The 19098-nt window shown below is 34.5% G+C and overlaps 1 long non-coding RNA gene across 1 annotated transcript in view; it reads left to right on the top strand.

Moving 5' to 3' along the window:
• Positions 1-5337, top strand: part of LOC128648179 (uncharacterized) — a 94793-nt gene extending 89456 nt beyond the window's left edge. The window contains exon 3 of the long non-coding RNA XR_008400527.1: positions 4920-5337. This is a non-coding gene — a long non-coding RNA (uncharacterized LOC128648179). The remainder of the gene's footprint in view (positions 1-4919) is intronic.
• Positions 5338-19098: the final 13761 nt, after the last annotated feature.

Below are 19098 nucleotides of genomic sequence, written 5' to 3'. Positions count from 1 at the left end.
CCTCATCCGCTTTGGAGGAACCGACTGACGCCTAGGCCGCACCATCTTGCAAGCAAAACAGAAAAAACCTTTCTCCAGCAGTTGCAGACAAGAAAGAGGAAGTGTTCCAGCATCCATGCACTTTTATAACAGGTAAGAGTCCCCACCCCACATATTGCAACAATTGTTGCAACTCACACACTGCACAGCTTAACATTTCAGTCAGGCAGCATAACCCTTAAGACGCTACATGCACAAATATGCCTTCCACTACCAATATAGTGTTTTGTGAGTGCTGGGTACTGTCAAACTTCTCTCTCTTTTTTGTACCTATATATCTATCAGACAGTCAGCACCCCCCTTCTCCTACACTTCACCAGTGATACTAACTGGTATATAATGAATACTGAATAGATTATATATCTATTATTATTTCAGCATACTATATTATGAAGGGGTTGATATTTGCTTAAACTAACACCGTTGCCACTATTTCCATTCTAGGGAGAGTAGCAGCAGTGCTGAACTTTCTCCATTTATAGACAATTTGTCTTACCGTGAACTGATGAACAGCAAGGCTTTTGGAGATACTTTTATAACCCTTTACAGCTTTATGCAAGTCAACAATTCTTAATCGTAGGTCTTCTGAGAGCTCTTTTGTGCGAGGCATCATTCACACCAGGCAATGCTTCTTGTGAAAAGCAAACCCAGAACTGGTGTGTGTTTTTTATAGGGCAGGGCAGCTGTAACCAACACCTCCAATCTCATCTCATTGATTGGACTCCAGTTGGCTGACATCTTACTCCAATTAGCTCTTGGAGATGTCATTCGTCCAGGGGTTCACATACTTTTTCCACCTGCACTGTGAATGTTTACATGGTGTGTTCAATAAAAACATGGCAACATTTCATTCTTTGTGTGTTATTAGTTTAAGCAGACTGTAATTGTCTATTGTTGTGACTTAGATGATGATCAGATGACATTTTATGACCAATTTGTGCAGAAATCCATATCATTCCAAAGGGTTCACATACTTTTTCTTGCAACTGTGTATATATATGTATATATATATATATATATATATATATATATATATATATATATATATATATATATATATATATATATATACAGTAAACTCTCAGTTATCCGAAACTCAAGCAACCATCATTTTCAAGCAACCAAAAAAAAAGAAGGAAATATGTTAGAGCATAAAGCCAAACAAACAGTCCAGGTCTAGACATGGGGGCCGATTTATCAAGCTCCGTATGGAGCTTGATGCCCCTGTTTCTGCACGAGCCTTCAGGCTCGCCGGAAACACCAGTTATGAAGCAGAGGTCTAAAGACCGCTGCTCCATAACTTGTCCGTCTGTTCTGAGGCCGTGGACAGAAATCAACATCCCCTGCTAGCGGCCCGAATGGCCGCAAATCTGCAGGGGGCGGCTTTGCACAAGCAGTTCACAAGAACTTCTGGTGTAATGATAAATGCAGACAGCGTATGCTGCGGCATTTATTGATGTGCGGCGGACATGATACACTACATCGTATCATGTTCGCTCGCACTATGATAAATCTACTCCATGAGCTTGAAACCGTTCCAATTAACAAGACCTATTCAGGAGCTGCAGTAGATAGACTAATAGACAGCCACAGTAATTGTATTGATTAATGTCTCAGGACTTAGTGTATCTGCTACACTAACCCTTCCCAGCCATATAGTACACACTCAATAACTCTCCGATGGTCAGTCTTCTACCAACCACTGCAGGGTGGAGCACCTGTACTGCCGATCTAATGGTATACTTTTCCGTCCGGTAGCTTGTTTCCTGTTGAAGCCCACCTCAGAGTGATGATTCGTCCTGTGTCACTTTGCGCCTCTACCTCTCCACAAACCAGCTGCTGCCATGGTGATCCACAAATCATTAATCATGAAACAGATTATCCCCCAAAAAAAGTGGGGATAATCATAGGATACAAAATTGAATTGAAAAAGCCGACACTGCTTCAAAGTAGAAAAATACAGTATCAAACCAAAACGTTTATTGATCACTGGGTAAAAGCATAAACAAAACTGGATACAGTAGTGTACACCTGGAACACCTTAATCATAAATGTCACATCTACTCTGATTCTACACTATCTTCCTCTTGTGGACCATACAAGTTACTGTACACTATCTGCTTAGACACCTGCACCCACATTTCCACTACCCACCCTACAAACAGTGCATTACTACTGTACTGCATCTAGAAAAAAATGTATTCAAGTGTAAACATGTACTGTATTGTGCTCTCATCCAACCCAAAGTATAGTATGCCAAAACAGGTTCCAAGTAAGCGCAAACGCCTAGTGTTTAACCTCAAGCAGAAGATGGAAATATGCAAGAGGCTTCAGAAAGATGAGAGTTGTGCAGTGCTTATGTAGGAATTTAATGTCAGTTTGTCAACTATCTATGACAATAGCGCTCAGTCTCAGAAAATAAAGGATCTTTATGTTAAGTCGGAGAGTGACAAGAGCGTCATACTCTTCATACACCAAGAATAGAAGTGCTTGACCAGGCCCTGTATGAATGTTTTTTGCTGAAAAGGATTGAGGGTGGTTGTATTTCTGGACCCATGAAAAAGTGAGAGAATTTCATGAGAAAATGAATATTGAAGGCAAGTGTACATTTAAATAAAGAGCGTTTTAAGGTAATTGTTTGTGCAAATGCATCAGGAAATCATAAAATAAAGTTGTGTGTGATTGGTAAATAACTAACCTCCCTGTAGATTATCATGCACAAAGTAACAGTTGGATGAGCGTAGACATTTTTAAGAAGTGGTTTTATTCTTTGTTTGTTCCCAGTGTTAAAGGAATACCAGGGGATAGTAAAGTTCTGTTGCTCCTAGATAACTCTTGCGCACATCCTCCTGCTGAAGAACTTGTTAATGGCAACATTTTCGTATGTTATCTTCCAGCTAATGTTACAAGTCTGATCCAACCAATGGATCAATGAGTGATTCAAAATATAAAAATGTTTTAAAGGCATGACTTCATGCGGAAAAATACAAATTTTGACGGGACAATTCTGGACTTTCAAAAAAGTTTAATCTCAAAGATGCTATCTACACTGTCATTTGTGCTTGGGAATCTGTGAGAAGTGAAACATTATGGAAATCTTGGAGAAAGTTGTGGCCAGCTGTAATGTCTGTAGAATGCTCCTCTGCCAACTTTGTGGGGGTTCCAAACAACAGTGCAGTTGCCAGTAGCCAAGTTTATGATGAAACCTATGAGTTAGTTGACTCTGCTAACGACAAAAATATTTTTTCTCAAGATGAACTTGACGACTGGCTTGTTGTGGATGAAGCTATTCCAGGAACTCATACACTAAATTCAGAAGACATCATAGAAGCTGTTATGAATCGTGGAAAAACTAATGTTGCAAAGGAGGAAGAGAGTGATGACTATGGGTGTAAGGTGGAAAAAGTATCTTGGATGAGAGCTACGGAAGCATTTGAAACTGTAATAGCTTTTGCAGAACAACAACCCTTCACTTCTCAGCATGTTATGCCGCTGCACATCATGCAAAGCTGATATTTGTTAATTTTTTTATAAAGCTGCATGTAAGTTAGCCAGTACATCATCATTTACTGATGTAGATCCTAAACCATCTACACCCAAATTAAGGGCTCCATGTACTAAGCAGTCAGCGAGCTACCCGCAACAAATCTCACGTCAAAACTCGCAAACTGATATGTACAAAGTCGTCAACTATGTTCAAACTCGCATCTTTAAAATTGCGAGCGTACTTATCCGCCAAACCTCACTACCTCTCAATTTTTCACTGTAATTAGACATATTTGACCACCAACTCGCCAAAAACGAATGTACTAAAAAATCTATTTGTCCGCTCGCGACAATTTCCGCTCCCACCTCGTTATTTTTGCCTCGCCACCTTTTAGGTGGCGGGCAAGGTACAAAACAATAGGAAAGTCACTCTAGATGCCAGTCTAGACATATATAAAAGGCAATAATATCAGCATTGTACTTACATTGTTCATTTTGGCAGCTATGGAGACACTTCTGTAATTGTTTATTCTCCGTGTGATGCAAATGCGGTCTAGAAGACAGAATACTGGAAATATCGCTAATCGATTGGTTCGAAGAAGGAGAGTTCGTGTCCCCGTGTATTACTTCCACGGGTTGGTTTGCATGGCCTTTCTGACCGAGAGATCATACAAAGATTCAAGCTTGATCGTGAATCCATATTACAATTGTATCGAGAGATTGAAGATCATTTGGAGCCGATGACGGCTCATTCACAAGCTATTCCGGGACTTCTGAAACTATTAGCTGCATTGCATTTTATGGCATTCAGGCAGTTTCTAGCGTCATTATTGGAATGAGTCAATCTGCTTTTACACGCCACTTATCCAAAGTCATAGGGGCTGTGATGGTTATTTTTCCTCGATATGTTTGTTTGCCATCTACCCCTGAAGAATGGCAATCTATAAAGTCCAATTTCTATAGGATGGCTGGGATGGCTAATGTCCTAGGTGCCATAGACTGTACCCATGTTGCTGTAAGACCACTTCAAGCTCGTGAGGAGATCTATAGGAATGGAAAGCATTTCCATTCCTTGAATGTCCAGATGGTCTGTGACCCCAACATGAGGATTATCAGTGTTCGTTCAAACTTTCCAGGCTCATGTCATGATTCTTACATCTTAAGGCAGACTGGCTTATACCGGAAGTTCGAGGATGGAAATATGCCTGAAGGATGGCTTCTAGGTAAGCATAACTGGCATCTAATTTGTCTCTCATTTCCATGTACATAAATTGCGCCCAATTTGTCGACTGTAATTAAAGAGTAATCTGTATATTTTAAATTTGTATTGTATAGTTGTCAATCTTTATAATTATTTTTATATAAATATTTATATTTATTATATCTTCTATTAGGAGATGGAGGCTACTCATGTACAGAATGGCTGTTGACTCCCTATAACAACCCACAGACCAGAAGTCAAGTACGTTTCAATGAAGCTCACCGATCTACCAGGGGGATAATTGAGAGGACTTTCGGTCTTTTGAAAATGCGGTTTCGATGTCTTGATCGTTCTGGTGGTGCTATGCAGTATGCACCTGAGAAAGTTGCAAAAATTATATTGGTTTGCTGCATACTGCACAATATAGCAATAAAAAGAGGCTGTCCATTAGAAGATGAAAATACCATAGATGCTGATGATTTAACAGAAGAAATATGTGTAGAACAAGCTAATAGGCGTGGTATGGCAACAAGGGACATGGTTTCCAAACAATATTTTGAAGATTAAAATTCCTGTTTTCAGTTGATCAATAAAAAAACTTTCTTTATTAACTTGTCTTCTACTTTTTTTAACAATTAAGGTTATTAAAAATCACTCTTGATAAACACTTAAATACATAACAGTTATTGCTCTTCAATTATCAAAGGTTTCAAATAAATAAAGTTTATGATCAAAGTTATTACAGACAATATATTATAGGTAATACATTGTCTTTGTGACATCACACTAGTGTCTATAGCTGCTCTCACTCTTTTACATAATGTGATTAGTGTAATGTAATCCCTCCATAGCTGATGGTAATTCATTGTATTGTGTCATTGAATTGTAGATTTAACAAACGACAGGATATTCCAAAGTGCGATTTTATGTTTTCAGATAAGAGTTTTTATTTTAAAGACTTGCTAATTTGCTTTGTTTTATTTTAATCACAATTTTTAACAGCTCCTAGGTTGCCCCATATTCCAATTAAAAATACCTTAAGGGCTTACTCTTAACACTTATTTTCTTATCTTTAATAATATCTATTTCCATTCAAGATTTGTTAAAAGAATAGTGGCATATAGAAAATAATGGAAAATAAATTATTTTATTACAAACTGACAATCAATCTTGAAACATTATATATTAAATATTATTAATAACTAGTGTAAACCAAAGTTAATTGTAATACATATCAACACATCTGAAACAAAGAAAATGCTTAGAAACAAAATATCATTTATAATAACTATAAACATAGAATCAATTTACAAACATTCAGAAAATACATTAGTCTACATATACATTATATTGTTTAAAATTTTTCAGGGGATACATATCTAGATCAATGCGCTAATGATTGACATAACGATTAATCACGTCATCGTCAAACATGTTGCGTCCTGAACCTTTTGGTGCTGGCGAATTGGTGATATTAGATTATGCCATGGATAAATATTTCCCTAAACGGATTGGTGGTGTGAGGGCAGTGAGACAGGAATGCAGAGACAAAATAATATACGAGATGCTGAGAAGAATGCATTGTATTTCAAAAATTAAAAGAACAAGACGATAATGTCTTAGAAAATTACAAACTATTATAAATAGGGAGAAAATAAGGAGAAGTAGTTAGTAAATAAAAATAAAATTTTCTAAACACAGTTGCAGAAATAGAATAGAAGGATAGAGCAGATACAACAGTCATACACAAATTTAAGTTATATTATATATATATATATACATATGTGATACATACCATTAAACAATGGAGATGAATGTCCAGTCAATCTCTGGAAAAGACGTCCCAAATCACCTATTAAAAAAAAAAAAAGATTTTGAGTAAATGTAACCATATATTCAAACGCTATTACATTCAGTGAAAAATCTATTAGTAAAATTATTAATGAAAATGTACTTTGCAATTAACTGGACACTGAACCAAAAATAATATTTTTGTGATTAAGATATATAGCATGCAATTTCAATCAACTTTCTAATTTAATACTATTATCAATTCTCAAAAAGAAAATAATGTTAAAATTTAAACTCATTAGAAAGTTGCTTACAATTGCATGCTCTACATGAATCATCATTTAAAAAAAATTGTACAGTGTCCCTTTCATGAAAATCTAAGATCATTGCTATTTGTCCTTCAAATTCCATTCCATCTGTAAAAGATCTCAAACTCGATTATGTCAATAATGACATTTGACATTTGTGTACAAAAAAAAAAAAATATTTGATAGATAAAAGAGATAACACACACAACATTGTAATTATTCATTAAATTTGTAAAGTACTTACCAGTTGCTCTGCAAACACCAGTTTCTGGAGTGCTGGTTCTTACATCAGGAAGTGTGCCCGCTGATGAAGTACTGTGTGTAACAGTAGATGTGGAGTGAATGAATTGTCCATGAGAAAAACTGGTCGAAGGTCTGGAACCAGCTGCACCGGTAGTTGGTCTGTAAACAGCAGGAGACGAAGTTGAACAAGTGGGCACTTCATTGGTACTCCTCACAGGCTCTGCTTGTGTTGTTGGTGTTGCTTTAAAAATAAAAAAAAATAAAAAAAAAATATTAATACATTTTTATTTTTATTTTTATTTCTAGTTTAAACTGAAAGCTAAAACTGTTAATAATAATATAATCACAGCAGTGAATGAAGGCTCAATCATTAAAGGGACCTAAAAAAATACATTTTCCTTTCAAGATCTCATAAGAAAATGCTTTTTCAAAAATATTTAATTGTATTATCTTTTTGGCTTCATTGGATTGATATACTTTGATGAAAAGCAAATCTATACAGGCTCAGTAAATGATCATTGGTTGATGCACATAAATGAGTCATATGACTGCGTCAACTATGTGCATAGCTATGTCTGAAAAAAGTATATGTTTAGAAAGCGGAGAACAATTATATATTCTAATTTTGAAAGATGTTCAAAATAATATTCTATACTCAAATACTGCTACATGGAAGTCAATAGATCAGAGATTTAAGAAGGCATGCAATCTGGGGTCAGTCAGAATATGCAGAGATAAAAGTTAAAGTTATATGAATTTAAAATAATTGTATTTCATGATTAATGTCGAACATACCATGTTACACAACATCAATATTTTTGTAATAGTTTCAAATTACATTATTTCTATTGTCATTATCTCTTTAAGGAGTTTCATTGCAATACTGGTTTGTAAATGAACACATGGGTGTTATCTTTAGGGATCACACTAATAGTTGCCCCCTATATTTATAATCAACTCTTAAAAAAATGTATATTTCCATCATAGCTTAAAAAAAAAGGCAGTATAACAACCCTATTATTGTACAATCCCTTATACATATATGCAACATAAATGATAAGAGTATTTGGGGCCTATATGGCCTATATGGATTCAGATACAGAAGCGTAAGAAGTCAGATCATGTTATTTTTAAGAAATATATATTGGAGACAATGAGCTATCATAATTTAACAAACATTTTTGCGTCAATTATGTTGTACATTTACCTCTTAAATCACTGTCACAATCATCCGTTATGCCAGTGATGATCTCTGGTCCTAGACGCTGAACAAGCTTCTGCTCATAGTCATTGAGGTCGGCAACATATGCTGGTCCACCTCCGGTAGCATGTGCCGAATTTTTTTCTCTGGCCAATTTAGCTTTGGCGAAACGTTTAATGTCGTTGTAACGCTTCTTCAGCTGATCAACATCCTTTTTTCCAGGACCCTGGGCACTAACGGCATCACTTATTCTTTGCCAGATCTGCTTCTTCCTCGAAAAATTTGTCTGTTTGACACGACATCCAAACAAATAATCATAAGAGTCAATAATCATGTCAATCAAAACGACGTTTTGCTGATGCGAAAAATGAGGATTCTTGGATTTTGAAGTGGTTTCAGATCCAGATGAAGCCATATCCAATTTGTAAATAAATATTACAAAAATAACGCTCTCTAATCACTCTTCAAAATTTTTTGAACAATAATAAAGTTGTTTAGATAAGTTGAACTTTTATAGGAGCAAAATTCTATTCCCGCGACTACTATGACGTTCGTGACACCTTGCATGTCACGTGTTAATAATTGGCCAGACAATTCAACTGAAAGTTAAGTACATCAGCTTAGTCGCGGCGAGCGAGGCGTCAAATTTATCAATAATCCGCCACTGCTCGCGGCGGGGTAGACGTGTCTATTTATTGGGGGATTATTAGTGCATAGCGACAGCGGACACCATTTTGCCCGCGGCGAGAGTTTATCCGCGTCTACAATGACGGATGAATTGACGGCTTAGTACATGGAGCCCTAAGTTAAGTTTATCTTAACAGTATTGTCTTAATTTGCTTTTATTTACTGTAACATTATTTTAAATAAAAATGCATCATAAAATGGTGTTACATTAAGTTAGGTTTGTCTTTATTTGTATTCAATTGCTTTTATTTACTGTATTTAAATATTAATTTCAAGTAAATACAGCGTTTATAGTATAGTATAAGTTATAGAACTAGTTAGGCCTATTTTTAATAGTAACTCTCAAGCAACCAGAAACTACACTTATCCAGAGTCTGCCAATCCCCATGGGTGCCGGTTAACTGAGAGTTTACTGTAGATATATGTCTATGTATGTGTATACATGAATATTTATGTGTTTATATGTGTATATGTATGTAAATGCACATACATGTTTAAACCTATAAACATATAAATACACATGTATATACATAATACACATATATATATATAAATATATATATATATATATATATATATATATATATACACATAATATAAATACTAAGCGATAAGCCTGCCCAGAGGGCAATCTATTTAAAAAAAAAAACTACAACCCCCCTATAAAAATAAAAAATCCCCCCAAAATAAAAACACCCCCTAATCTAATACTAAAATATCAATAATAGCCCTTAAAAGGGTTTTTGTAGGGCATTGCCTTAAGTTAAACAGCTCTTTTACTTTTAAAAATTACTAAATCCCCCCTAACAGTAAAACTCCCCACCCACCAAACCCCCCCAAAATAAAAAAAACTAACACAAAAAAAAACTAAACTACCCATTGCGCCTAAAGGGTAATTGCCTTTTAAGGGCTATTGGTAGTTTAGTTTAGGGGGTGTTTTTATTTTGGGGGGGAGGTTCATAGGGATTAGGTTTAATTTTTTTATTTTTGATCATTTTGTTTATTTTTTCTGTAATTTTAGAGTATTCATTTTTTGTAATTTTAGATAATTGTTTTGTAATGTTAGGTTTTATTTAAGTGTAACAGTATTTGGGTTAATTTAGGGGTGTTAGGTTAGGGGGCTTAGAAATTAAATTAGTTATTTGTGTTGTGGGGGGGGGTTGGCGGTTTAGGAGTTAATAGGTTAATTAGGTTTATTGCGATGTGGGGTTTGGCGGTTTAGGGGTTAATAGGTTAATTAGGTTTATTGCGATGTTGGGGGTTGGCAGTTAAGGGGTTAATATTTTAATTATGTTATTTGCAGATTAGGGGTTAATTACTTTAATATTTTTCGATGTGGGGGTTTGCAGTTTAGGTGTTTGTTAATACTTTGTGCGGGTGGTTAGTTTTTTTGTTATACTTCGTGCGGGCGGATACGTGTTTTTTATTTATTTCTTGCAGGGAGTAACGTGTTTTTTCGATATTTTGTGCGGGCGGTTGCATGATTTTTTTTTAAGTCTTCGGGTTTGCCTACGCTGCATCCAGGTGGATTCTGAAAATGGCAGGGTGGTGAAAGAATCCAACGAAGGTGGATTCTTTCACCACCCTGCCATTTTTGGAATCCACCGGGATGCAGCTTTGCTGCATCCAGGTGGATTCTTTTAGCTGCCTCGCACAGCCAACATTGATTTAAGGATGCATGCTCAACTGGTGACGCATGCATTACAAACGCGTTTATATTATAGATATAAAATGTTAGTAATTGCACTCCTACAACAAAAATAATCCGGGGGTGCTCAGGTGATACACAATTCAAGGCCTAAGGTAGAATTACCAGCCTGACACTCTCCTAATTTAATTATTTATTAGACCATCAGAATGTTTCGTGGAACAAGTTTCCCCTACTTTAGACAAACAAACAGTGTACAAAATGTGCTATATACAGTATACCCCATAAATTCAGCCTATCAAATATCTCAAAATACAATGTGGCAGTGTGTAAAATCCTCTAACATACTGAGCCTGTGTGCAAAGCAATGCATGCAAAACCATCATATTCTTTCTTCTATGTGTTGCTATGAGATCTGATTTGAAAAGCGGAAGTAATCCAAATCGAACCAGGAGGACTGCAGTTCATATTATTGTATAATTCTGTGTTAACTACACACAAGATCTATCATAATATTTACTTACTAACTATCCCATATAATTATGTTGTGCTCATAGTATAATTATACTGCTCCCCATCCGGTTTGGTGTTGTACTGGATGTTGATGGTATCATCAAACCGAAAGTGACATCATACATCATTCCGGTCTCTATTATTGTCCCCCCAACAGATATTATTTCTAGATTTTACTATGTGAATAGTATTATACTGATTAAAAAACTTCACAGCTTTTCTCTGTATGTTGTGTTTATTATCCCAGGACATACTTGAAAACGAGAGAAATCTCAATGTATCCTTCCTGGTAAAATATTTTATAAATAAATAAATTAATTTGTTTTGTTATTTTCCCTATAGGCTTTGCACCCAGACTTGTCTGGGGTTAACTGCCCGAGTCTCTGGAAACTGTGCAGCTGTCTGCGAGTACTAATGAGCACCTAGGGCTGTGCATTTTGCAGGGTCATGGGATGTGTTTTAGTTATATATATATATATATATATATATATACACTTTGGAGCCCTTTCAAATACTTTTCCATATACCATATCGCTTTTTAACCCTTTAAAAACCTTTTTTTATAAAAATTTAAATTTTGTATTTAAAAAGTGTATATATGAGTGTAATAGTTTGTTTTTTAAATGTTTGTGCACCTTTTTCTAATCCTAACACTTTACTTCCGGGGGCTGATTTATCAAGGCGTCAATCTTGATTCGTTTGTGATGGGCTATACGCTCGCCATACATCGCTGGAAGTAATCCAAATCGAACCAGGAGGACTGCAGTTCATATTATTGTATAATTCTGTGTTAACTACACACAAGATCTATCATAATATTTACTTACTAACTATCCCATATAATTATGTTGTGCTCATAGTATAATTATACTGCTCCCCATCCGGTTTGGTGTTGTACTGGATGTTGATGGTATCATCAAACCGAAAGTGACATCATACATCATTCCGGTCTCTATTATTGTCCCCCCAACAGATATTATTTCTAGATTTTACTATGTGAATAGTATTATACTGATTAAAAAACTTCACAGCTTTTCTCTGTATGTTGTGTTTATTATCCCAGGACATACTTGAAAACGAGAGAAATCTCAATGTATCCTTCCTGGTAAAATATTTTATAAATAAATAAATTAATTTGTTTTGTTATTTTCCCTATAGGCTTTGCACCCAGACTTGTCTGGGGTTAACTGCCCGAGTCTCTGGAAACTGTGCAGCTGTCTGCGAGTACTAATGAGCACCTAGGGCTGTGCATTTTGCAGGGTCATGGGATGTGTTTTAGTTATATATATATATATATACACTTTGGAGCCCTTTCAAATACTTTTCCATATACCATATCGCTTTTTAACCCTTTAAAAACCTTTTTTTATAAAAATTTAAATTTTGTATTTAAAAAGTGTATATATGAGTGTAATAGTTTGTTTTTTAAATGTTTGTGCACCTTTTTCTAATCCTAACACTTTACTTCCGGGGGCTGATTTATCAAGGCGTCAATCTTGATTCGTTTGTGATGGGCTATACGCTCGCCATACATCGCTGGTGTGAATCTTCATTCGATGGCCTTATTTACCAACAAGTCTGTCAAAAACACGAGCATCAAGTCCGGCGTCATTAGCATTGGACTGTTGATAAATAAGAGTCAATGATGTCATGGATATCCTTACATATCAAATGATCTACCCTAAATGTCCATCAAATGAAGACAGTATTGTCTGTTTTTTCCAACTTTATTTATACCATTTCATTACTGTCCATGAACAAGCACATTTTTCTAAAACTAATCTTATATTTTTTATCTGTTAATGTCCAAGAAATAGCTAGACTTATACCTGAACTAACAATATCTCATAGAAAGTTATGTTTCTATTTATTTTTTATACAAAAATTCTGATATATGATTTCTTCACATAAATTTATGTGTATTTGTATTTCTAGAAATCATGATATGCTTATCTCATGTTTTTTTCTTTTTTTTTTAAAATGATTATTAATGCTAGAATTTGTACATATATCTTTGCACATAATTGTATCTATATATGTGTTATGTCAGAAATCTTTTGCAAACATATTTACATGTCCCTCCCTAAATTCTTTTTTTTTTGTTCTAAACAATGTTGTCTTTCATATCTCTGTGGTTATTTATACCACTATATGTATATAGTGTAAATATATAATTATTCTGAGCAAGAATAATTGTGAATATAACATGTAATCAGGGTATTATGTGGATATTTTAAGAGCTGGGCCAGTTTTCTTTCTGTACCTGTGTATCACTTCATGATTGAGTCTAGTTTTAAACACCACTTCTACACAGGTGTTAAAAAATGGGCTGGCATTTAAGATAACATTTCTTAATAAAAATGAAATTCAATAGAAAATAGGATGACATTAAAGAGGTGATTTTAATTTCTGCTGTATCTGATTCATGACAGTTTAATGTTAGGTAGACTATCCCTTTGAGCTATCAGCTTAAGATTATATTGAATCAAACATCATTTGATTATTAAAATTATTGTCAAAAATATTACACTGTGTGGCTTAATGTCATCATCAATGTTTATCTTTAATACTAGTTTCACATATTCATACTTTCAAAGTATAATACACAATGTAACAAATGGCACTTACAAGTTCTGATGAGTGATCAGTGACACAAGTATAGAGCAATTTGATTTGTTAGTGATAGTAGAAAATTTATATTTAAATCAGTTTGGCTGATTTCATTAATCACGTGATTATGCATTTCCCAATAAAAAAGTGGTGGAAATGTTTAGTAGTTTGTGGGTTGTTTAGGAGTTTGAGTATTGTGTCAAATTTGGTGCGATGTATTGCTCCAAATTTGGTGTGAAGTATTGCGTCAAATTTGGTGCGAAGTGGAGAGTGGGACTTTTATTCAATGCGTTAAACACGGTGCAAATAGATTTATCAAATAAAGGAAGTTAGCTATATTATGTAAAGTATTAGTATTATTTCATTTTTATCCCTATATCTACTAGTGCTACTGCCAGACAGGCATTACCTGTCATTATAGGTGGATTAGTCATTATAAACTTACAGGGCAGACTAAAATGATGAAAAAACAAATAAGAATAAATAAGAATAAACCAAAAATTTCTACAAATGCTTTTGAAATTGATCTGTCCTGTAAAATTATATGTGATTATAACGTCTCCCTACTTGATTTTATTTAGTATTAAGGGCATATTTTGTTATCACAAAAGGTTATAGGGACTTGAAACATTTGTATTATACTTCATGAATCAGATGGTTCATTAATATCCTCTTCCGCGTCTTAAAAGTATAGCAAATTTAGAAATATTCTGCATGTTCATTGGTAACTGTGTGCGATGACAAACAGCATAGAACAAAACCTTTTCAGACTCCCATTGATTTCTATGGCATTTGCGGCTTCAGAGGTGGCGGTTTGAAGGATAGGTACACTGCACCGGAATAGACGTGAATGTACATGTTTAATGTTTGATAAATTGGTGAGAGGGTCAAATAGAGTCAAATGTGAAGGCGGATAATCAGTAATATGCTCGAATAGAGTCTAATGTGAAGGCGGATGATCTGTATTATGCTCGAATAATGGAAGCAACAATTTGCATTGGATTGATCTCGTGGGTGCGTATATTATGTCGAACATTGCAACATTGATGCTGTGTTAACTAGGGTGGATCAACTTTGCGTCTAATAAGACGCAGACTTCCATCACATTCACAGTTGAAGCTTTGATAATCGGCCCCAAGGTCTCAAGTTGCGATAAATATTCTATGTTAAATATATAGATATTCTAAATAATCTAATGCAGTTTTGGCTTCCGCTCAAAAACAAACTGTAACTTTTAACTTGAAATATCACCACAAGTTAGCTCGTTTGCAATCTCCATTGAAAGTACAAGTTGCGCTAAAGTGATGTTCTCTAGTAAACACGATTTACCATGTACTTGTAATATCAAGTTGCATGCTAATGTTAGCGAGGTCCATCAATATTACGTATTGCGACGCACGCTATCACTATCATGGCACTTGTAGTCTGGCCCATAGTTGGTTGTAAAACTACTCTTGGTATGGGAAGTATTTTTGAGTGAATATGAAATATATGCACTCTAGAATGAAATCTTCCTGTTCAGATTTCATATAATTGTTCTAGACTGTCCATATGGGCTATACAAATATGTGGTAAGGTAACATCACAATTGCTATTAGGAAATCTTTGTTCCAGGTAATAGTCTCTAATACTCTTAAAATATCTGTGGGGTCTTTTAAATATGATGGTATATTAGTTTTAAATATAATATTATATTCAAAATATGTATTATGATATAGCAGCCTTTATTGAATTTATAGCAGAGATGATTGTTCTCCCCAGGGAATTTGTTTATGAGGATGTAAATGAGAGGATTTTTGGTATATTTTAACAGTAAATAATTATGTTTATTCCCTTCCATTCAAATGCCAATATCTTCTGCAGTATCCAACATCATTTTTATTTCTATATTAAAAGCATTTGTAGGATTATTAAAAATGTTCTTAAAGACAGAATCATCTTCTAAAATATTTGAAATATTTCACTGTATCTATTATAACTCCCCTTATCTACTGGTTTTATCACAAGTTTTTCATTTTCCCAGTTATCTTACTAGATTTTATATTTGGAAGGTTGTATTTAACATTTTAGTTTTTTTATCATTTGAGTTTTCAATATGTTTCAATATAAGTTTTACAAACGTTTTTATGGATGCTCCCTTGTTTTGTTTTGGATAGAAAAAGATACATTCTTCAGTGATAAATGTATAAAGCCTTTTTAATATTTATTGCTTGCCTCATACATTTTTTTTCAATTCCTGATTTAATGAACCTTCTTTTGACTTAGATTTAATGAATTTGTGTGTGCTTTTAAAGGTATGGAATTTGTCACATTACCTAGTCGACACCCCTTTACTTAAAATTCCTAGATGGTCATCACTTAATTTATTACTACTCAAAGCAAAAAAGCCTTTACAACTATTTTTATTTAATTTCATCTTTTTTTATTTGTTTTAACTTTTTTTCTTTTGAGCTTTCTCTTGGCCCTATTTTCCTGGAGCTCTTCTTTTTCTCAAATTCCTTCATGATAATGATTATCTTTTTAATGTGGGGCTTCTTCCTAGAAAATACTTTTGTACACTTATTTTGGGTCTTACAAAAGTATTAGTTTATTTTTCACAATTCTTCACCTTTTATGTAGTTTGGTGTCAGTCTCCTGTTGTAGAGGGTGTATCTATATCTTAGAAGAATTTGTCCATTCTGATAACTCATATATGTTCTTGTTACATTAACATTTGAATCTTGATAATTTTTTGATAGCCCAATTTGCTTAACATATGATTCCCGTTGTGTATTAATAAAATGCTTATTATTTTCATTTCTTCTTAATTCCCTTGAATTCTCATTATATTGTCTATTATCCTCTCTTTCAGCTAGATAGTTTTGAGTGCTATAGGGAAATTAACAACCTCAACATTTTCAGCATTATTTCACCTCCCTATAGCGCTGCTATTACAAGTTTTAAAAAAGCAGGCTTGTGCGGGCGATATGGTTGCATTTAGCTGCATGCCGCACCAAAATCAAGTGCTGCTTTAACATGCTCGTGCACGATTTCCCCATATCATCAATGGGGAGAGCCAGCAAAAAAAAGCCTAACACCTACGATCACGGAAACAAAAGCTCCGTAACGCAGCACCATAGATGTCTATGGGAAAAAAGAAAAGTTATGTTTAAACCTAACACCATAACATAAACCCCGAGTCTAAACACCCCTAATCTGCTGCCCTTAACATCACCGCCACCTACATTACAGTTATTAACCTCTAATCTGCTGCACCTAACATCGCCGCCACCTACATTAAGTTATTAACCCCTAATCTGCTGCCCCTAACATCGTCGCCACCTACATTACAGTTATTAACCCCTAATCTGCCGACCCCAATGTCGCCACCACTATACTTAAGTTATTAACCCCTAAACCTAACCCTAACGTAACCCTAAGCCTAAGTCTATCCCTAACCCTAACACCCCCTAACTTAAATATAATAAAATAAATCTAAATAAACCTTACAAATATTAACTAAATAATTCCTGTGTAAAACTAAATACAAACTTACCTGTAAAAAAAACTTAAGCTAGCTACAAAATAACTAATAGTTATATTGTAGCTATCTTAGGTTTTATTTTTATTTCACATGTAAGTTTGTATTTATTTTAACTAGGTAGACTAGTTAGTAAATAGTTATTAACTATTTACTAGCTACCTAGTTAAAATAAATACAAAGTTACTTGTAAAATAAAACCTAACCTGCCTTACACTAAAAACTATCATTACAATAAAATAAAATAAATTTACAAAATTACAAAAAAATAAACACTAAATTACAAAAAATAAAAAACAAAATTATCAAAAATAAAAATGAATTACTTCTAATCTAATATCCCTATCAAAATAAAAAAGCCCCCCCAAAATAAAAAAAACCCTAGCCTACACTAAACTGCCAATGGCCCTTAAAAGGGCCTTTTGCGGGGCATTGCCCCAAAGAAATCAGCTCTTTCACATTGCAATAAAAAATACAAACAACCCCCCAACAGTAAAACCCACCACCCACCCAACCAACCCCCCAAATAAAAACCTATCTAAATAAACCTAAGCTAAACATTGCCCTTAAAGGGCATTTAGCTCTTTTACATTGCCCAAAACCCTAACCTAAAAAAAAAATCCACCCAAAAAATCCTTAAAAAAACCTAACACTAACCCCGACGAGCCGGGTTCATCTTCAAGACATCTGGCGTGGAGCATCCTCTTCTTACGATGGTTGCTGAAGAATGAAGTTTCCCTTTAAATGACATCATCCAAGATGGCGTCCCTTACATTCTGATTGGCTGATATAATTCTATCTTTGACAGGTAACTTTGTATTTATTTTAACTAGGTAGTTAGCAAATAGTTAATAACCTAGTTAAAGGGACATTCCAGTCAAAATCTAAATGCACATAGATTAATGACATATTTGAATAGAAACATATTTGCAATATACTTGTATTAGCAAAAATGCTTCTAGTAAAAGTTATCACTGTTTTAGTGTTAACATTTTTCTCCGCACGTGCATGTGAAGCATAGCTAGATATTGTCACTATACCCACATTTTAAATAATGCAGCTGCGCAGATCATCACTTGGGCTTGTATCATGTCAGCAATGAACAAATTGAGTAATTACCAGATGGTACATGCACCTTAGGCTCTCTGCGCAAGTGCTGTGTTTAAAATGCTGGTGCACGTTGCATACTTAAATACACTTTTGAAACAGCTATAGCTTTAATTAGAAGCATTTTTGCTAATGCATGTATATTACAAAATTGCTTCTATTCAATACCGAAATGCATCCATGTGGTTTACAATTTTGGCTGGAATATCCCTTTAATAGTCTACCTAGTTAAAATAAATACAAACTTACCTGTGAAATAAAAATAAAACCTAAGATAGCTACAATATAACTATTAGTTATTTTGTAGCTAGCTTAGGTTTTTTTTTACAGGTAAGTTTGTATTTAGTTTTAAATAGGAATTATTTAGTTAATAGTTGTAAGGTTTATTTAGATTTATTTTAATTATATATTTAAGTTAGGGGGTGTTAGGCTTAGCGTTACGTTAGGGAAAGGGTTAGACTTAGGGTTAGGACTAGGGGTTAATATATTTATGTAGAGTTAGTGATGTGGGAGGTCAGAGGTTTAGGGGTTAATAATTTATTTTAGTATATTTCGTTGTGGGGGGCTTGCGGTTTAGTGGTTAATAGGTTTATTATAACGGCGGTGTGAGCGGACGGCAGATTAGGGGTTAATAATATTTAAATAGTGTTTGCGATGCAGGAGGGCAGTGGTTTAGGGGTTAATAGGTTTATTATAGTGGTGACGATGTCGGGGAGAAGCGGAAGAGGGGTTAATACATTTTAA

This window comes from Bombina bombina, chromosome 2 (genome assembly GCF_027579735.1).
Source record: "Bombina bombina isolate aBomBom1 chromosome 2, aBomBom1.pri, whole genome shotgun sequence".
Lineage (NCBI taxonomy): Eukaryota > Metazoa > Chordata > Amphibia > Anura > Bombinatoridae > Bombina > Bombina bombina.
The sequence above is the reverse complement of the archived record's forward strand: the minus strand, read 5'-3'. Positions and strand labels throughout refer to the sequence as shown.